This window comes from Bufo gargarizans, chromosome 2, assembly GCF_014858855.1.
Source record: "Bufo gargarizans isolate SCDJY-AF-19 chromosome 2, ASM1485885v1, whole genome shotgun sequence".
Classification (NCBI taxonomy): domain Eukaryota; kingdom Metazoa; phylum Chordata; class Amphibia; order Anura; family Bufonidae; genus Bufo; species Bufo gargarizans.
This window is the reverse complement of record NC_058081.1, coordinates 330,249,206-330,265,887: the sequence shown is the minus strand read 5'-3', so window position 1 is coordinate 330,265,887 and position 16,682 is coordinate 330,249,206. Positions and strand designations below refer to the sequence as shown.

The 16,682-nt window shown below is 45.0% G+C and overlaps 1 long non-coding RNA gene across 1 annotated transcript; it reads right to left on the bottom strand.

The window, feature by feature from the left end:
• Positions 1–482: 482 nt before the first annotated feature.
• LOC122928076 lies at positions 483–16,341 on the bottom strand. The gene is made up of 2 exons (XR_006387844.1): positions 16,103–16,341; positions 483–1,567 (listed from the first exon to the last, which is right to left on the bottom strand). It is a non-coding gene; the product is annotated as an uncharacterized LOC122928076 (long non-coding RNA).
• Positions 16,342–16,682: the final 341 nt, after the last annotated feature.

Sequence of the window (16,682 nt, the reverse complement as noted above, 5' to 3'; positions counted from 1 at the left end):
CAAAGCACACCACGTTCTTGTATCCTGCAGAGTCCAGATTTTTTATTTAATCATTCATTTAATGTATGTTTTTTTTGTGTACGTTAAACGGATGGGGAGAAAAAAGGTGATGTGAACCCAGCCTAATAAGGTGAACATCCAGTAATGTAAATAAAATAAAGCATAATAATTTTTAGAGTAAAAGTATTATGTAGGGTGAGTATGCCTACACTAGCTTCCCATAAGGTCCCTTTCACACGTCAGATTTCAAGGTGAAACAGAGGATTAGACCCACTACATGACAAATGGGCTAATCATCATGCAGATCTGCTTCACACACAGAGGGTGAGCCTCGGATTTCTTCCATGGAAACAAACATCTGATTTTTATCTGAAGTGTGAAGATAGCCTGCGGCAACACCTTAAGGTGGAGCTGTCAATCACACAGCAAATCTCACCCACATTCAGCTTCATATACAGACAAAAGTAGTAGACAGGACGGAATAAGTATACAGTATTTTTTATTTTATATATTCCACAGCACTTTACAGACATCGGCATCACACTGTCCCCAATAGGGCTGACAATCTAAGGTCTCTATCAGTAATGTCTTTGGAGTGTGGGACCCAAGCAGACACAGGGAGAACATACAAATTTCATGCAGGTGCTCTGCAAGGCACCGCGCAGTCCCAGTATACAGTATCACAATATATAACTTAGATAGATACACAGTGTACAGTATACTTCTGGTCTCTCCTCATAATGAAAAATTCAACAGTCTTCTCTAGCTACTACATATACTATAGTATTGGGACACCTACAGGAGCTTTTGACATCCCATTCTAAATCCATAGGCATTAATATGGAGTTGCCCCCTTTGCAGCAACAACTTCCACTCTTCTGGGAAAGCTTTCTACAAGATACTGTGTGGATGGGAATTTCTGCCCCTTCGTCTAGAACAGGCATGCTCAACCTGCGGCAAAACTACAACTCCCAGCATTCCCAGACAGTCTACAGCTATCAGCAGGGCATGGTGGGAGTTGTAGTTTTACAACAGCTGGAGGGCCACAGATTGAGCAGCCCTGATCTATAACATTTGAGTCCAGATTCTGATATTGGATGAGAGGACTTGGCTTGCAATCTCTCTTCTAGTTCTTCCCAATCTCACCTTGCTTTGTGCACTACGCGGAGTCATGCTGGAACAGAAAAGAGCCTTTCCTAAATTGTTCTCACTAAGGTGGAAACATACAAATGTCCAAAATGTCTTGGTATGCAGAAATATTAAGATTTCCCTTCGCAGGAACTAAGGGGCCTAGTCCAACCCCTGAAACAACCTTATAACATTATCTCTTCTCCACCAAACTTTACAGTTGGCACAATGCGTCAGGCAGGTAATGTTCTCCAGGCCAGATAGAGAAGTGCGATTCATCACTCCACACAACACGTTTCCACTGCTCCAGGGTCCACTGGCACCGAGCTTTACACCCACTCTATCCGACACTTGGCATTGTGCTTGGTAAAATAAGGCTTGCATGCAGCTATAAGACTTCAGCTAAATTTTACAAGGTCAGAGGTAAGAAGCCGGTCAGCTGAGAAACAGAACAGAGTGAAAATCTTTAAAGACCCAACATTACTATTATGCTATATGTTGTGAAGGAGATTAAATCTGCATCGTCTGACTTCAATGTTAATGAGAAAGGCGTTATTAGTTAATAACAGCTAACTATATACACACTTGCACAGAGAATGCTATCACTAATAACACCCTCCCTATGTAGTTATCAGTGACTGACATCTATGTATACACACATACACAGAGAATGCTATCAATCACTGTTAACACCTCCCTGGTGTACAACCATCAGTGACTGACCGCTATCCATGTATACACATACGAACGTTATTTGAGTTCCATATATACGGAACCATTAATTTCAATCGTTTCCATTCAAAGATAGAACATGTCCTATTATTGCCCGCAAATCACGCTCCGTGACTCCATTTAAGCCAATGGGTTCGCAAAAAAACGGAACACATACATATGTATTCCGTATGTCTTCCATATCCGTTCTGCAGAACCATCTATTAAAAATTGTATGCCCAGCCCAATGTAATTACTGTATATGCCAAATGGAAAAACAGAACCGGAAACACTACTGAAACAAAAAACAGATCCGTTAAAAACAGCCCGCAAAACACTGAAAAAGCCATACGGTCGTTACTGACTGACAGCTATCTTTGTATACACACACCTACAGAGAATGATATTACTCACTGATAACACCATCATTGTGTACAACTATCAGTAACTGACAGCTATATCTATGTATACATACTTACACAGAGAGCTCTATCAATCACTGATAACTCCCCTGTGAACAACTATCAGTAACTGGCAGCTTTCTATATATACACTTACACATATAATGCTATCACTCACTGATAACACCTCCTCTGTGTACAACTATCAGTGACTGACAGCTATCCATGTATACACACTTACACAGAGAATGCTATCACTCACTGATAACACCTCCCTGTGTACAACTATCAGTGACTGACAGCTATCTATGTATACACACTTACACAGAGAATGCTATCACTCACTGATAACACCTCCCTGTGTACAACTATCAGTGACTGACAGTTATCTATACATACACACTTACATAGAGAATGCTATCAATCACCGATAACACCTCCCTGTGTACAACTATCAGTGACTGACAGCTATCTATACATACACACTTACATAGAGAATGCTATCAATCACAGTGATAACACAGTCCAATTTTGGTGAGCTCGTGCAAATTGTAGCCTCTTTTTCCCATTTGTAGTGGAGATGAGTGGTACCCGGTGGGGTCTTCTGCTGTTGTAGCCCACCTTTCTTTCCCATTCTGACATTCAGTTTGGAGTTCAGGAGATTGTCTTGACCAGGACCACAACCCTACATGCATTGAAGCAACTGCCATGTGATTGGTTGACTAGATAATCGCATTAATGAGAAATAGAACAGGTGTTTCTAATAATTCTTTAGGCGAGTGTATACACACATACACAGAGAATGCTATCAATCACTGATAACACCTCCCTTGTGTACAACTATCAGTGACTGACAGCTATCCATGTATACACACTTACACAGAGAATACTATCAATCTCTGATAACACCTCCCTTGTGTACAACTATCAGTGACTGACAGCATTCCCTGTGTAAGTGTATACATAGCTATCAATCACATCTTCTCTGAACAATGAAATCATAAATATCAGAGATTTATATGTAAAATTACAATTCTTATGGTCCATTCACACGTCCGTGGTGTGTTGCGGACCCGCAAGACACCTGGCCGGCACCCGCTATAGAAATGCCTATTCTTGTCCACAGCTGCGGACAAGAATAGCACATGTTCTATCTTTTGCAGAGCTGCGGACCGGAAGTTCGGGGCCGCACTCCGCTAATGCGGAGAGCACATAGTGTGCTCTCCGCTTCACGTCCGGGCCCATAGAGAATGAATAGGTCCACACCCGTTCCGCAAAATTGCAGAACGGGTGTGGACCCTTCTGCGGACGGGTTAATGGACCCTTACCGAATGATTTCCCACAAAAAAAAAACATATCAATCTGCTCAGCTCCTCCTGCTCTATAACATGCTGCCTGCAGATTGCACTGCATTTCGTGGCATCTTCTTCCAATAATCATTCTCAGAAAGGAAAGCTTATAGGGGCATAATTGCATGGCGCAACTTATTTGTGCTAAATCACATTCGCCATTGAAAAAAGCATCAATCTTACTTTAATCGTCATTGCTCTGTGGTACAGCACACACATGGAAACGATTGCAGTATTTGCAATTCATTTTACTCTGTCCTGGTTCATGTATTGGGGAATAGTGTCAGTGGGCCCTCAAAGCTGTAATCTGATAGGTTGTGGCTAAACCAAGGCATGTAGTCTAAGGGAATCCCCAGTTTCCACCCTTTAACCCATGTACAGGAGTCTGGACTATGTTGTCTGGAACCCCCAAGGTTGTCAATAGATTGAGGACCATGGCACAGAGTCAATGGCGAGGTCAGGAACCAAGTTGGGGTTTATAATTAAGATGACAGGCAGGCAGCTAGCAACATGCCTAGTGATAATCCAGAAGCATAGCCACAGGTGAGCCAGAGGTCAGGACTGTAAGAATGACAGTCCTAAGAGAGGTATCCGAGGTAACAGGTGCAAGGTCAAAATCCAGGAAGTACTAGACAAACTAAACAGAAGAGCTAGGCAAAGACAAGGTCAGGAACATGGCAGAGGTCAACTTGTGTTTTAAGTTCGGCGTCTAAAGTTCGGGTTATCGAACAATCGCGTTGTGGATTCCGCTACCACGGACCATAACGGAATTTAGAATCCATAACCTTAACTTTAGACGCCGAACTTAACCACTTCAGACCCCTAGCTGAAACACCCTTAATGACCAGGCCACTTTTTACACTTCTGCACTACACTACTTTCACCGTTTATTGCTCGGTCATGCAACTTACCACCCAAATGAATTTTACCTCCTTTTCTTCTCACTAATAGAGCTTTCATTTGGTGGTATTTTATTGCTGCTGACATTTTTACTTGTTTTGTTATTAATCGAAATTTAACGATTTTTTTTGCAAAAAAATGACATTTATATATAAATTTTTCGCTAAATTTATTGTTCTACATGTCTTTGATAAAAAAAAATGGTTTGGGTAAAAGTTATAGCGTTTACAACTATGGTACAAAAATGTGAATTTCCGCTTTTTGAAGCAGCTCAGACTTTCTGAGCACCTGTCATGTTTCCTGAGGTTCTACAATGCCCAGACAGTAGAAAACCCCCACAAATGACCCCATTTGGAAAGTAGACACCCTAAGGTATTCGCTGATGGGCATAGTGAGTTCATAGAACTTTTTATTTTTTGTCACAAGTTAGGGGAAAATGATGATTTTTTTTTTCCTTACAAAGTCTCATATTCCACTAACTTGTGACAAAAAATAAAAACTTCCATGAACTCACTATGCCCATCACAAAATACCTCGGGGTGTCTTCTTTCCAAAAATGGGGTCACTTGTGGGGTAGTTATACTGCCCTGGCATTTTAGGGGCCAAGATGCGTGAGAAGAAGTTTGCAATCAAAATCTAAAAAAAATGACCGGTGAAATCCGAAAGGTGCTCTTTGGAATGTGTGCCCCTTTGCCCACCTAGGCTGCAAAAAAGTGTCACACATCTGGTATCGCCGTACTCAGGAGAAGTTGGGGAATATGTTTTGGGGTGTCATTTTACATATACCCATGCTGGGTGAGAGAAATATCTTGGCAAAAGACAACTTTACCCATTTTTTTTAATATAAAGTTGGCATTTGACCAAGATATTTTTCTCACCCAGCATGGGTATATGTAAAATGACACCCCAAAACACATTGCCCAACTTCTCCTGAGTACGGCGATACCACGTGTGACACTTTTTTGCAGCCTAGATGCGCAAAGCGGCCCAAATTCCTTTTAGGAGGGCATTTTTAGACATTTGGATCCCAGACTTCTTCTCACGCTTTCGGGCCCCTAAAATGCCAGGGCAGTATAAATACCCCACACGTGACCCCATTTTGGAAAGAAGACACCCCAAGGTATTCAATGAGGGGCATGGCGAGTTCATAGAAATTTTTTTTTTGGGCACAAGTTAGCGGAAATTGATTTTTTCTTTTTTTGTATTTTCTCACAAAGTCTCCCTTTCCGCTAACTTGGGACAAAAATTTCAATCTTTCATGGACTCAATATGCCCCTCACGGAATACCTTGGGGTATCTTCTTTCCAAAATGGGGTCACATGTGGGGCATTTATACTGCCCTAGCATTTTAGGGGCCCTAAAGCGTGAGAAGAAGTCTGGAATATAAATGTCTAAAAAATGTTACGCATTTGGATTCCGTGAGGGGTATGGTGCGTTCATGTGAGATTTTATTTTTTGACACAAGTTAGTGGAATATGAGACTTTGTAAGAAAAGAAAAAAAAAAAAAAAAAAAAAACACAATTTCCGCTAACTTGGGCCAAAAAAATGTCTGAATGGAGCCTTACAGGGGGGTGATCAATGACAGGGGGGTGATCACCTATATAGACTCCCTGATCACCCCCCTGTAAGGCTCCATTCAGACGTCTGTTTGATTTTTACGGATCCACGGATCGGATCCGCAAAACACATACGGACGTCTGAATGGAGCCTTACAGGGGGGTGATCAGGGAGTCTATATGGGTGATCACCCCCCTGTAAGGCTCCATTCAGACGTCCGTATGTGTTTTGCGGATCCGATCCGTGGATAAGTGACGGGGGGTGTACTGTAGTGTAGTGGTGTTTGGTGGTACTTTACTGAGCTAACTGTGTCCTCTGGTGGTCGATCCAAGCAAAAGGGACCACCAGAGGACCAGGTAGCAGGTATATTAGACGCTGTTATCAAAACAGCGTCTAATATACCTGTTAGGGGTTAAAAAAATAAATAAAAATAATAATAAAAAAAAAAAAAAAACGCATCTCCAGCCTTCCAGCGAACGATCGCCGCTGGCAGGCTGGAGATCCACTCGCTTACCTTTCGTGCCTGTGTGCGCGCGTTCACAGGAAATCTCGCCTCTCGCTATATGACGCACGGATGCGTCCAGGAGGAATGAATCGACCGCCTTCCGGACGCATCCGTGCGTTAGGCGGTCGGGAGGAGGTTAAAATAAAAGTTCGCTTAACACTACCTGTGACTAATTCGCAGAAGCTGTTCCGTTGCTATGGCAGCCTCGGGTCTTCTGAAGATTCCAAGGCCTGCCATAGAAAAGTTTCTACATGCAGGGTTTGATAGGAATGAAGTGGTTCTCCCATAGACTGCAATGGTAAAGCATGGCAGTCTAGGGGATAAATGATCAGACAGACAATCACATATTAAAGTCTTGTAAGGGAGGCAAAAAAATAAATAAAAAAATCTTGTTGTACAATTAGACATTTAAAAAGGAATAAAATATATTCACATTCACTATATGTTCACATTTATTTATTTTTAAGAGGAAGTTACCTTTGTCTACAAAGAATGTAAAACAGATGCATGAATTGTTATTGTATGCTCTTACAGTGTCAACGGAATAGTAGTCTCCAGAAATTAATTAATCTTCCCACTGCGATAAGGGAGGAAGGGGTGGGAGTATTATGGACTGTATCCATGAAGGACACAATTATTCCACAGACATTGTTCATAGTTAATAGGGTTATTTTATGTTGCAGTTACAACCAATATACAAGACACAGACCAAACCACCAATCTGCTTGTAAACAGCAGAGCACACCAGTGCTCGCTGCTTCTGTAGCACCTATTGTTGTGCTATGCTGTTTTCTTAGGTCCTATGCACCACAATGGGGGCTACTGGAAAAAAGGAACAGCACGCTCCTCCGTTTCCCAGTCTGCTAGTGGTCGGGACTGTGCCGCAATTCACATTAGATGAGACAAGCCCTTTAAATCCAGTCAATTATTAAAAACATTCACACTTACGAAAAGAATGTGTAAGACCACAGACACTTGCACCACCTACTGTCTTTACTGAACAGCTTTTGTGTCAACCTCAGAAAATGTGCCAAGATGGACAAACATACTCTCTTGCTGCTCCCTCTGCTCCTTTATGTACAGTATCTCACAAAAGTGAGTATACCCCTCGCATTTTTGCAAATATTTTATATCTTTCCATGGGACAACACTGACGATATGATACAACATAAAGTAGTCAGTGTACAGCTTGTATAACAGTGTAAATAACTCAAACAAGCCATTAATGTCTAAACCGCTGGCAACAAAAGTGAGTAAACCTGTCAGTGCTCAAGACAAAAAAAAAAAAAAAAATACCTAGTAGCCATTGGCTCCTGAACTGAAAAATGTAGGAGCCAAATTAAATTTTTAGTTGCCAAACCGAAACTGAATCAAAATTTTGGTATTGTAACAACACCGGCATAGGGTTGTTTCGATAGCAAAAATTTGGTGAAAAAAAAAAAAAAAAAAAAAAAAGTGTGCATTAGGCATTTTTTTTTACGTTTGGCCCATAATAGAACAGTCCTATCCTATTTTTATGGGTGACAAAAAAAAATAAATATAGCGAATCGCATGGTATTTATTTCCATTACGGCGCTCACCGCTTAGGAGATATTTTTTTTAATAATTTAATAGTTTGGACTTTTCAGACACAGCGATATGTAATATGTTTATTGTTTATATATTTTATATGTAAAATTGGGAAAGGAGGGATTTAAACTTAATATTTTAGCGTTTGTGTTTTTTTTTGGTACTTACTATTTTCTAAAATTCTATTTTTCTGCGTTTAAAACAAAGTGATACCTCAAATATTACTTAACATTTCCCATATGCCTACTTTATGTTGGCATCATTTTGTAAATGTCATTTTAATTTTTTTTAGGACGTTAGAAGGCTTTGAATTTTAGAAGCAATTCTTAAAATTAAGAAAATTTTCTAAACCCAATTTTTAAGGACCAGTTCAGGTCTTTAGTCACTTTGTGTGACTTCATAGTGGAAATTCCGCATTAATGACCCCATTGTAGAAACTACACCCCTCAAAACTAATTTTACAAACTTTGTTGACCCTTTAGGTGTTCCACAAGAATTAAAGGAAAATGGAGAGGAAATTTCTAAAGTTCACTTTTTGGCAGATTTTCCATTTTAATCCATCGAGGGTTAACAGCCAAACAAAACTCCGATATTACCGATTCTGCGGTCTACAGAAAGATCCCACATGTGGTCATAAACTAATGTAAGGGCACACGGCAGGGCGCAGAAGAAAAGGAGCGCCATATGGTTTTTGTAGGGCAGATTTTGCTGGACTGTTTTTTAGATGGCATGTCCCATTTGAAGCCCCCCTGATGCACCCTTACAGTAGAAACGCCTAAAAAAGTTACCCCATTTTGAAAATTAGGGGATAAAGTGCCAGTTTTATTGGTACTATCTTGGGTACGTATGATTTTTAATTGCTCTATTTTAAGTTTGTGAGGCAAGGAAACCCCCAAAAAATGTCCGTTTTGGCAGTTTATTTTTTACAACATTCATCTGACAGGGTAGATGATGTGCTATTTTTATAGAGCAGGTTGTTATGGACGCAACACAAATATGTCTACTTTGTTTCAGCTTTACATAAAGCAATTTTGAAAAATAAAATAGTGTTTGTGTCTCCATTTTCTGAACGCCTTATTTTTTATTTTATTTTTCTGCCGATCGTCTTGTGCAGTAAGAGTTGATGTTTTTATTGGTACCATTTTTGGGTACATTTTTTTTTTATCATTATTAAACTTTATGGGGCAAGGTGACCCTAAAAAATGTGGTTGTTTTGGCAAAGATTTTTTTTACGGTGTTCATCTGAGGGGTTAGGTCAGGTGATATTTTAATAGACCTGGTTGTTACGGACACGTCGATACCCAATATGTCTACTGTTTTATTTTTTCAGTTTCAACACAAATGCATTTTTGAAATAAACAAAAAAAAAACATTATTTAGGGTCTCCATATTCTGAGAGCCATATTTTTTTTTTCTTTTTCTCTTCGGGCGACTGACTTAGGTAGGGGCTCATTTTTTGCAAGATGAGGTGACTGCTTGGTACTATTTTGGGGGGCATGTCTTTTTGATCGCTTGGTGTTGCACTTTTTGTGATGTAAGGTGACAAAAAAGTTTTAGCACAGTTTTTATTTTTTCTACAGCATTCAGGTGAGGGGGTGGATCATGTGATTTTTTTTTTTTATAGAGCCGGTAGTTACGGACGCGGCAATACCCAATGTCTTTTTTTTTATTCTGAAAAACAAACACTTTTACTTTTTATCCCACTCTGGGACTTCAACTTCTGGGGTCTGATCACCTCGACAATGCAACCTGTATTGTAATGCATTGGCTGTCAGCTTTCATGCCGACGGCCTTCCTGTGAGACCCATCCTAAGGGCTAAATCTCACAGGCTTCCGTAGGAGGCAAGCCCCGATGCCTATGGAAGGCATCGGGCTCGCCTTGTCTGCCATTGGGCACCCATACCCTCCGCATGCTGTGGTCAGCTTTGACCACGGCCCACAAGGGGTTAATACACCGACATCGGTGTCTTCACCAATGTCGGCGTATGCAGCAGAGACCCGTCCGTCAGTGACTGCTGCGTTCGTGACGCTGATCTTGAAAGAAAAGCTCATGAAGAAGTCACCATTGCATGCTACTAAAATGCTTTCATGATATAACATCACTGTAGTGTGAACTTTTTACATTTTCCATAAATTTCTGCCAAAAGCCAAATATGCCTAACTTTTTGTGAGTAGTGTAGCTCAGTTCTTATCATACTGATAAGAATGTGGCTTAAAGGGAACCTGTCACCAGTATTTTGTGCATAGAGCTGGGGACATGGGCTGCTAGATGGCCGCTAGCACATCTGCAATACCCAGTCCCCATAGCTCTCTGCGCTTTTATTGTGTTAAAAAACTGTTTTGATCGATATGCAAATGACCCGATATGAGTCCTGTATCCGGAGATGAGTCAAGCGGAAAAGAGCCCAGCACCGCCCATGGAGCTAAGACACCGGAGCCTATACTGGGCGAACGGAGCGGCGCCCAGGCATACTAGTAAGTGCAGGGGGACCCCTGGGCGCCGCTCTGCCCACAAGTATAGTTAGTTTTTAGTTTGTATACGAGTGAAAGGTCCTCTTTAAATAAGTGCTTATAGCCTCTTAGTAGTTTGGAGATAAGGTTTATTAGATGACCCACAGAAAGCGAAAGTACCAGTCACGCTAGGGAGGCTCGCCCCCCATCTGCCAGTGGCCATTCTGAGACTTTGTACTTCATGATAAAGGTGAATTATATTGACTCAAATTTACCACCATTTATAAAAGAAATTCTAAACTTACAGAAAATTTGCAATTTTCAAATTTTTTTTATTTTTCTGCTTTTAAGTCAGTGATAAAATTTTCTAATGTTTTTTTTTTAGGACATTAGGTTTAGAATTCTAGAAGTAATTAAAATTTTCCAGAAAATTTCTAAAACCCACTTTAAAGGGGTTGTCCAGGATTGGGGACATTGGTCTAATAGTAATCTACTGGCATACACATTACAAACATACATGTACTACCTTTTGAACATATTTCTCAAGCCCCGTTTTCATCCAGCAAACTCTTGTCTGGAAGTATTTTCTTGCCTTCAGTGACGTACCGGGTCCCTGGCAGGCGAGCAAAGCCTCCTCTTCCACTACTCGGGAGCCCGGTGATGTCACTGGCAGCTTAGGTAATTATGCAGAGAAGATAGAGGAGCGGTAACTAGGCCAGTCGACATCGTGCTAAGCCCCGCCACTCCAGTGATGTCACCAGGCATGGAGCGTTATAATGAATAGAGGCAGGAGGATGAATATGTATCAGAGTGGCGGATTGATGGAGGAGTGGACGATGTGTAGGAGGCATTAATATGTATGAGGGGGGGCAGGAACAGGGACGCGATGTTAGACTGTAGAAAACAGGAGATGCTGCCCTGCACTGGGACCCACAGTGCAGTGCGGCAGGAAGTGATCGCATAGATATTAAAACAATCTGTTGGGGACTGTAGGAGTCATGCTCTAGTGTAAAAGCTATCTAAAACCCCATCTTGGGACCATAGACTCTGCTACTAAAGGTGAGATATATATTTTTTTAATAAGTTTGATCCCGGACAACCCCTTTAAGGACCAGTTCAGTGCTGAAGTCACTTTGTGGGGCTTACATAGTAGAAATCACCTATAAATGACCCAATTTTAGAAACTACACCCCTCAAGCTATGGATGCTGGCTTCACCTTGCAAACTGTCTTGGGTATGTGCGGTCCTCCCTAATGACTCAAAGGCTCCAGCAGATAGATGAGTGATTACATCATACCAAAGTCCAACTTCGCTTGTTGGTTGGGCATGCTCAGTTCCATCTCTAGGAGTTATAGGATGTAACCAGGAATTAATGTGAGCAGATCAGCCGAGGGAGCAAATTACTAAATCCATAAGAGGGGGGATACTTGTTCCTTGGCAGCCAGGGGAAGGGGAACAACCTGCAGTAGTCAGCAACGCATAATCGGAACTGTAGTCTGCTACCTAAATGGGCTGCTGCTGAACAAGGAGGAGAACGTGGTGAACAACATGATCAAAAATTGTTGCTATACATATTTAGGACGAAGCATTAGGCCTATTTCACTCAAGCAATGTTTCCATCAATCGACAGCGACCGAAGTAAACACTGACCCATTCATTTCAACAGATATATGCACATAAGCATTGACTTTCCCTGTCTGTTCGGGAAACTTCTCAGCATGTTCTATCTTCATCAGTTTTCACGTACAACGGGTCCATTTAATACAGGGGTCAGCAACCTTCGGGACTCCAGCTGCTGTGAGACTAATATTCCCAGCATGTACTTAGCTGTAGAAGAATTCTGGGAGTTGTAGTTTAAGAAAAGGTGGCTGATCCCTGGTTTAGGCCAATGGGTCAGTCAAAAAATCCTTGTGCAAAAAAACTCAACTTAGCAAAATTGCAGAAAACACATGTCATATCTGTTGTGGAGATACCACATATCCATTGCTTTTTTTCTCCTGCAGAAAAAGTTCTGTTTATCCATATGCAAATGAGCAGTTATTAAGTGCACAGAAGGTGGGCCCAAGTCACTCTGTGCACCCTGGCTCCTCCCTTTCCTGACTGACAGGAATCTGGTGGTGGCAAAGGAAGCAGGAGGCACAAGGGTGCACAAAGTAGATTGGGCCTCAGTGCACTTACCTGCTCTATTGCACATGGATTAAAAGGACCTTTTCTCCAGAATAAAGCAATGTCCTACAAGGCATTGTAACTGGTGTAAACTACGAATCTCCTGCTGACAGAAGGCAATCATTCCGAGTACCTAGTAGATGGACAATTGTGATTCTGTAGATAACAAGTGCTGGTATTACTGTGAAGTGGCATCACATGCTGGGTGACGGATGCCAGGGCACTGTAAATATTTTATGTGCCACACAGCAAGTTCCTCCTAAACAGCGGTTACATTAGCAGATTACACCTGTGCTTTATATTAGCTTGTCAACATGGTATTACCAGCAGGATACAAGCCTGTATACAGGAGCCCTGTGCTAGCCTCCATCTGCAGCTCATCCCCAGCACTAGCAAGGCAGTAGCTTGCGCAGTTATCTCCACAGCGGGCAATGTCACAACCCGACCAACAGCACAAACTACTACCTCAGCCAGGACTGGAGCACGTGCCAGGGCTAGCACATTCCCTCCTTACGAGACACATGCTGTTGCCTTGGTCCTTTATGTTCCAGCACTTGTCGTGACACTGGACATCCATTCTCTACAGATGCTACAATACCTTCATTCATGATAGGTGCACTGTACAGAATGACAGCACTGCTGCCCTGTAGCATCTCCTCTCGGAAGACCACGACAGCAGCTCACAGCCCTGTCCTAATCCAGTCACATGCTGTGTAGCTCTGTACATACGAGGCCCCTCCACCAGTCCCTGTCCCATTAGGGCTTACACTCTACTGTGTAAAGCATGCACTGGGATCAGGCTCACAGGAAGACATGGAATGCATGAGGAATGCTCTGTGCCTCCCTCCCGGGCATTGTCGAAGATAAGAACATCTCCTATTCCAGACTTTACTACCCCGAAATCCACCTCCACTAGAAGCTCTCCATACACCCTTCTGACCCACTCATTCGAAAATGTACATACCTCCTAACTCCTCTAAACCATCATAACCCTTTCACCTACTCACCTCACAAACAATCACCACTAGCTTTAAACTTTAAGGGTAGAGCTACACAGCAAATTCCACAACTCTCCATCAATTCTACCAGAGGAGCAGGATATGTAACCATTCTGTCCCAAAAACCCTTCACTGGGAATGCTGGTTCTGCGCTCCTCCAGCACCCTCCACCGGGAACACTGTCTCTGCACTCCCCCAGACCCCTGCACCCTCCACCGGGAACACTGTCTCTGCACTCCCCCAGACCCCTGCACCCTCCACCGGGAACACTGTCTCTGCACTCCCCCAGACCCCATCACCCTCCACCGGGAACACTGTCTCTGCACTCCCCCAGACCCCATCACCCTCCACCAGGAACACTGTCTCTGCACTCCTCCAGACCCCATCACCCACCACCAGGAACACTGTCTCTGCACTCCTCCAGACCCCATCACCCTCCACCAGGAACACTGTCTCTGCACTCCTCCAGACCCCATCTCCGGGAACACTGGCAGCACTCCCCCAGACCCCATCACCCTCCACCAGGAACACTGTCTCTGCACTCCTCCAGACCCCATCACCCTCCACCAGGAACACTGTCTCTGCACTCCTCCAGACCCCATCACCCTCCACCAGGAACACTGGCAGCACTCTTCCAGACCCCATCACCCTCCACCAGGAACACTGTCTCTGCACTCCTCCAGACCCCATCACCCTCCACCAGGAACACTGGCAGCACTCCCCCAGACCCCATCACCCTCCACCAGGAACACTGGCAGCACTCCTCCAGACCCCATCTCCGGGAACACTGGCAGCACTCCCCCAGACCCCATCACCCTCCACCGGGAACACTGTCTCTGCACTCCCCCAGACCCCATCACCCTCCACCAGGAACACTGTCTCTGCACTCCTCCAGACCCCATCACCCACCACCAGGAACACTGGCAGCACTCCCCCAGACCCCATCACCCTCCACCAGGAACACTGGCAGCACTCCTCCAGACCCCATCTCCGGGAACACTGGCAGCACTCCCCCAGACCCCATCACCCTCCACCGGGAACACTGTCTCTGCACTCCCCCAGACCCCATCACCCTCCACCAGGAACACTGTCTCTGCACTCCTCCAGACCCCATCACCCTCCACCAGGAACACTGGCAGCACTCCCCCAGACCCCATCATCCTCCACCAGGAACACTGGCAGCACTCCTCCAGACCCCATCTCCGGGAACACTGGCAGCACTCCCCCAGACCCCATCACCCTCCACCGGGAACACTGTCTCTGCACTCCCCCAGACCCCATCACTCTCCACCAGGAACACTGTCTCTGCACTCCTCCAGACCCCATCACCCACCACCAGGAACACTGTCTCTGCACTCCTCCAGACCCCATCACCCACCACCAGGAACACTGTCTCTGCACTCCTCCAGACCCCATCACCCTCCACCAGGAACACTGTCTCTGCACTCCTCCAGACCCCATCACCCACCACCAGGAACACTGTCTCTGCACTCCTCCAGACCCCATCACCCACCACCAGGAACACTGTCTCTGCACTCCTCCAGACCCCATCACCCTCCACCAGGAACACTGTCTCTGCACTCCTCCAGACCCCATCACCCTCCACCAGGAACACTGGCAGCACTCTTCCAGACCCCATCACCCTCCACCAGGAACACTGGCAGCACTCCTCCAGACCCCATCTCCGGGAACACTGGCAGCACTCCCCCAGACCCCATCTCCGGGAACACTGGCAGCACTCCCCCAGACCCCATCTCCGGGAACACTGGCAGCACTCCCCCAGACCCCATCACCCTCCACCAGGAACACTGTCTCTGCACTCCTCCAGACCCCATCACCCTCCACCAGGAACACTGGCAGCACTCTTCCAGACCCCATCACCCTCCACCAGGAACACTGGCAGCACTCCTCCAGACCCCATCTCCGGGAACACTGGCAGCACTCCCCCAGACCCCATCTCCGGGAACACTGGCAGCACTCCCCCAGACCCCATCACCCTCCACCAGGAACACTCCCTCAGACCCCATCACCCTCCACCAGGAACACTGGCAGCACTCCCCCAGACCCCATCACCCTCCACCAGGAACACTTCCAGCACTCCCCCAGACCCCATCACCCTCCACCAGGAACACTTCCTCGGTTCTCCCCCAGACCACAGATAGAAGCCCGGCTCTGCGCTCTCTCGGACCCAAAAATCCTCTATCATCTACCCCAGGAGCGCCATGTGCAGCAGTGCTGACCGCACCTCCCCCTAAATGTCTGTAGTGGTGCTGGCGCCCTCCTCTGGAGAGAAGCGGGTACTGAACCTACAAGGCTTGCACCAACCTTCATCCCGATCCCCCTGGCACCAGGTGATGGTAACTTACAACGAGGGCGATGCGAGCACGTATAGCAGATAACAGAAAGCCCCTAGCCGGTGCCAGCTCCGGTCATATGGCTGGATGCCGCGGATGAACACAGGCACATCTCCGGTACATGCGGTCGCAGCGGCCTCCTCCCCGTCCGTCCTCCACAGCAGTGTCATGAGCCGGGCTCTTCTTCCTCCGACCCTCTCAGGACACCAGCCCCGCCGCGCTCCCCCTCTCTCTGCCTCTTGCAGTTTGCATGAAATTCGCGGGAAGCGTCAGGGAAGGCGGGAACTGGCAGCCAAGGCAAGCCCTGCCCTGAAGGCTGTCGGGAAGTGTAGTCCGCCGCCAGCTCTGCAGTCTGCTCCTCCCTGTGCAGCTATGTGACTGCTCTGGTAACGAGCCACTACTGTATCGCCTATTCAGACTCAGACACACTGCTCACAAATACCTAGGGATATTTGGCTTTCATATTGAAAAGTTAACACTACAGTGATATTAATTATATGTTATATCGTGAAGTATGGCATTTAAGTAGAATTTCCTCATCTCAGTTTATTGAAATAAAAGCCAACAGTGGTGGGTATACCCCCAGAAAAAT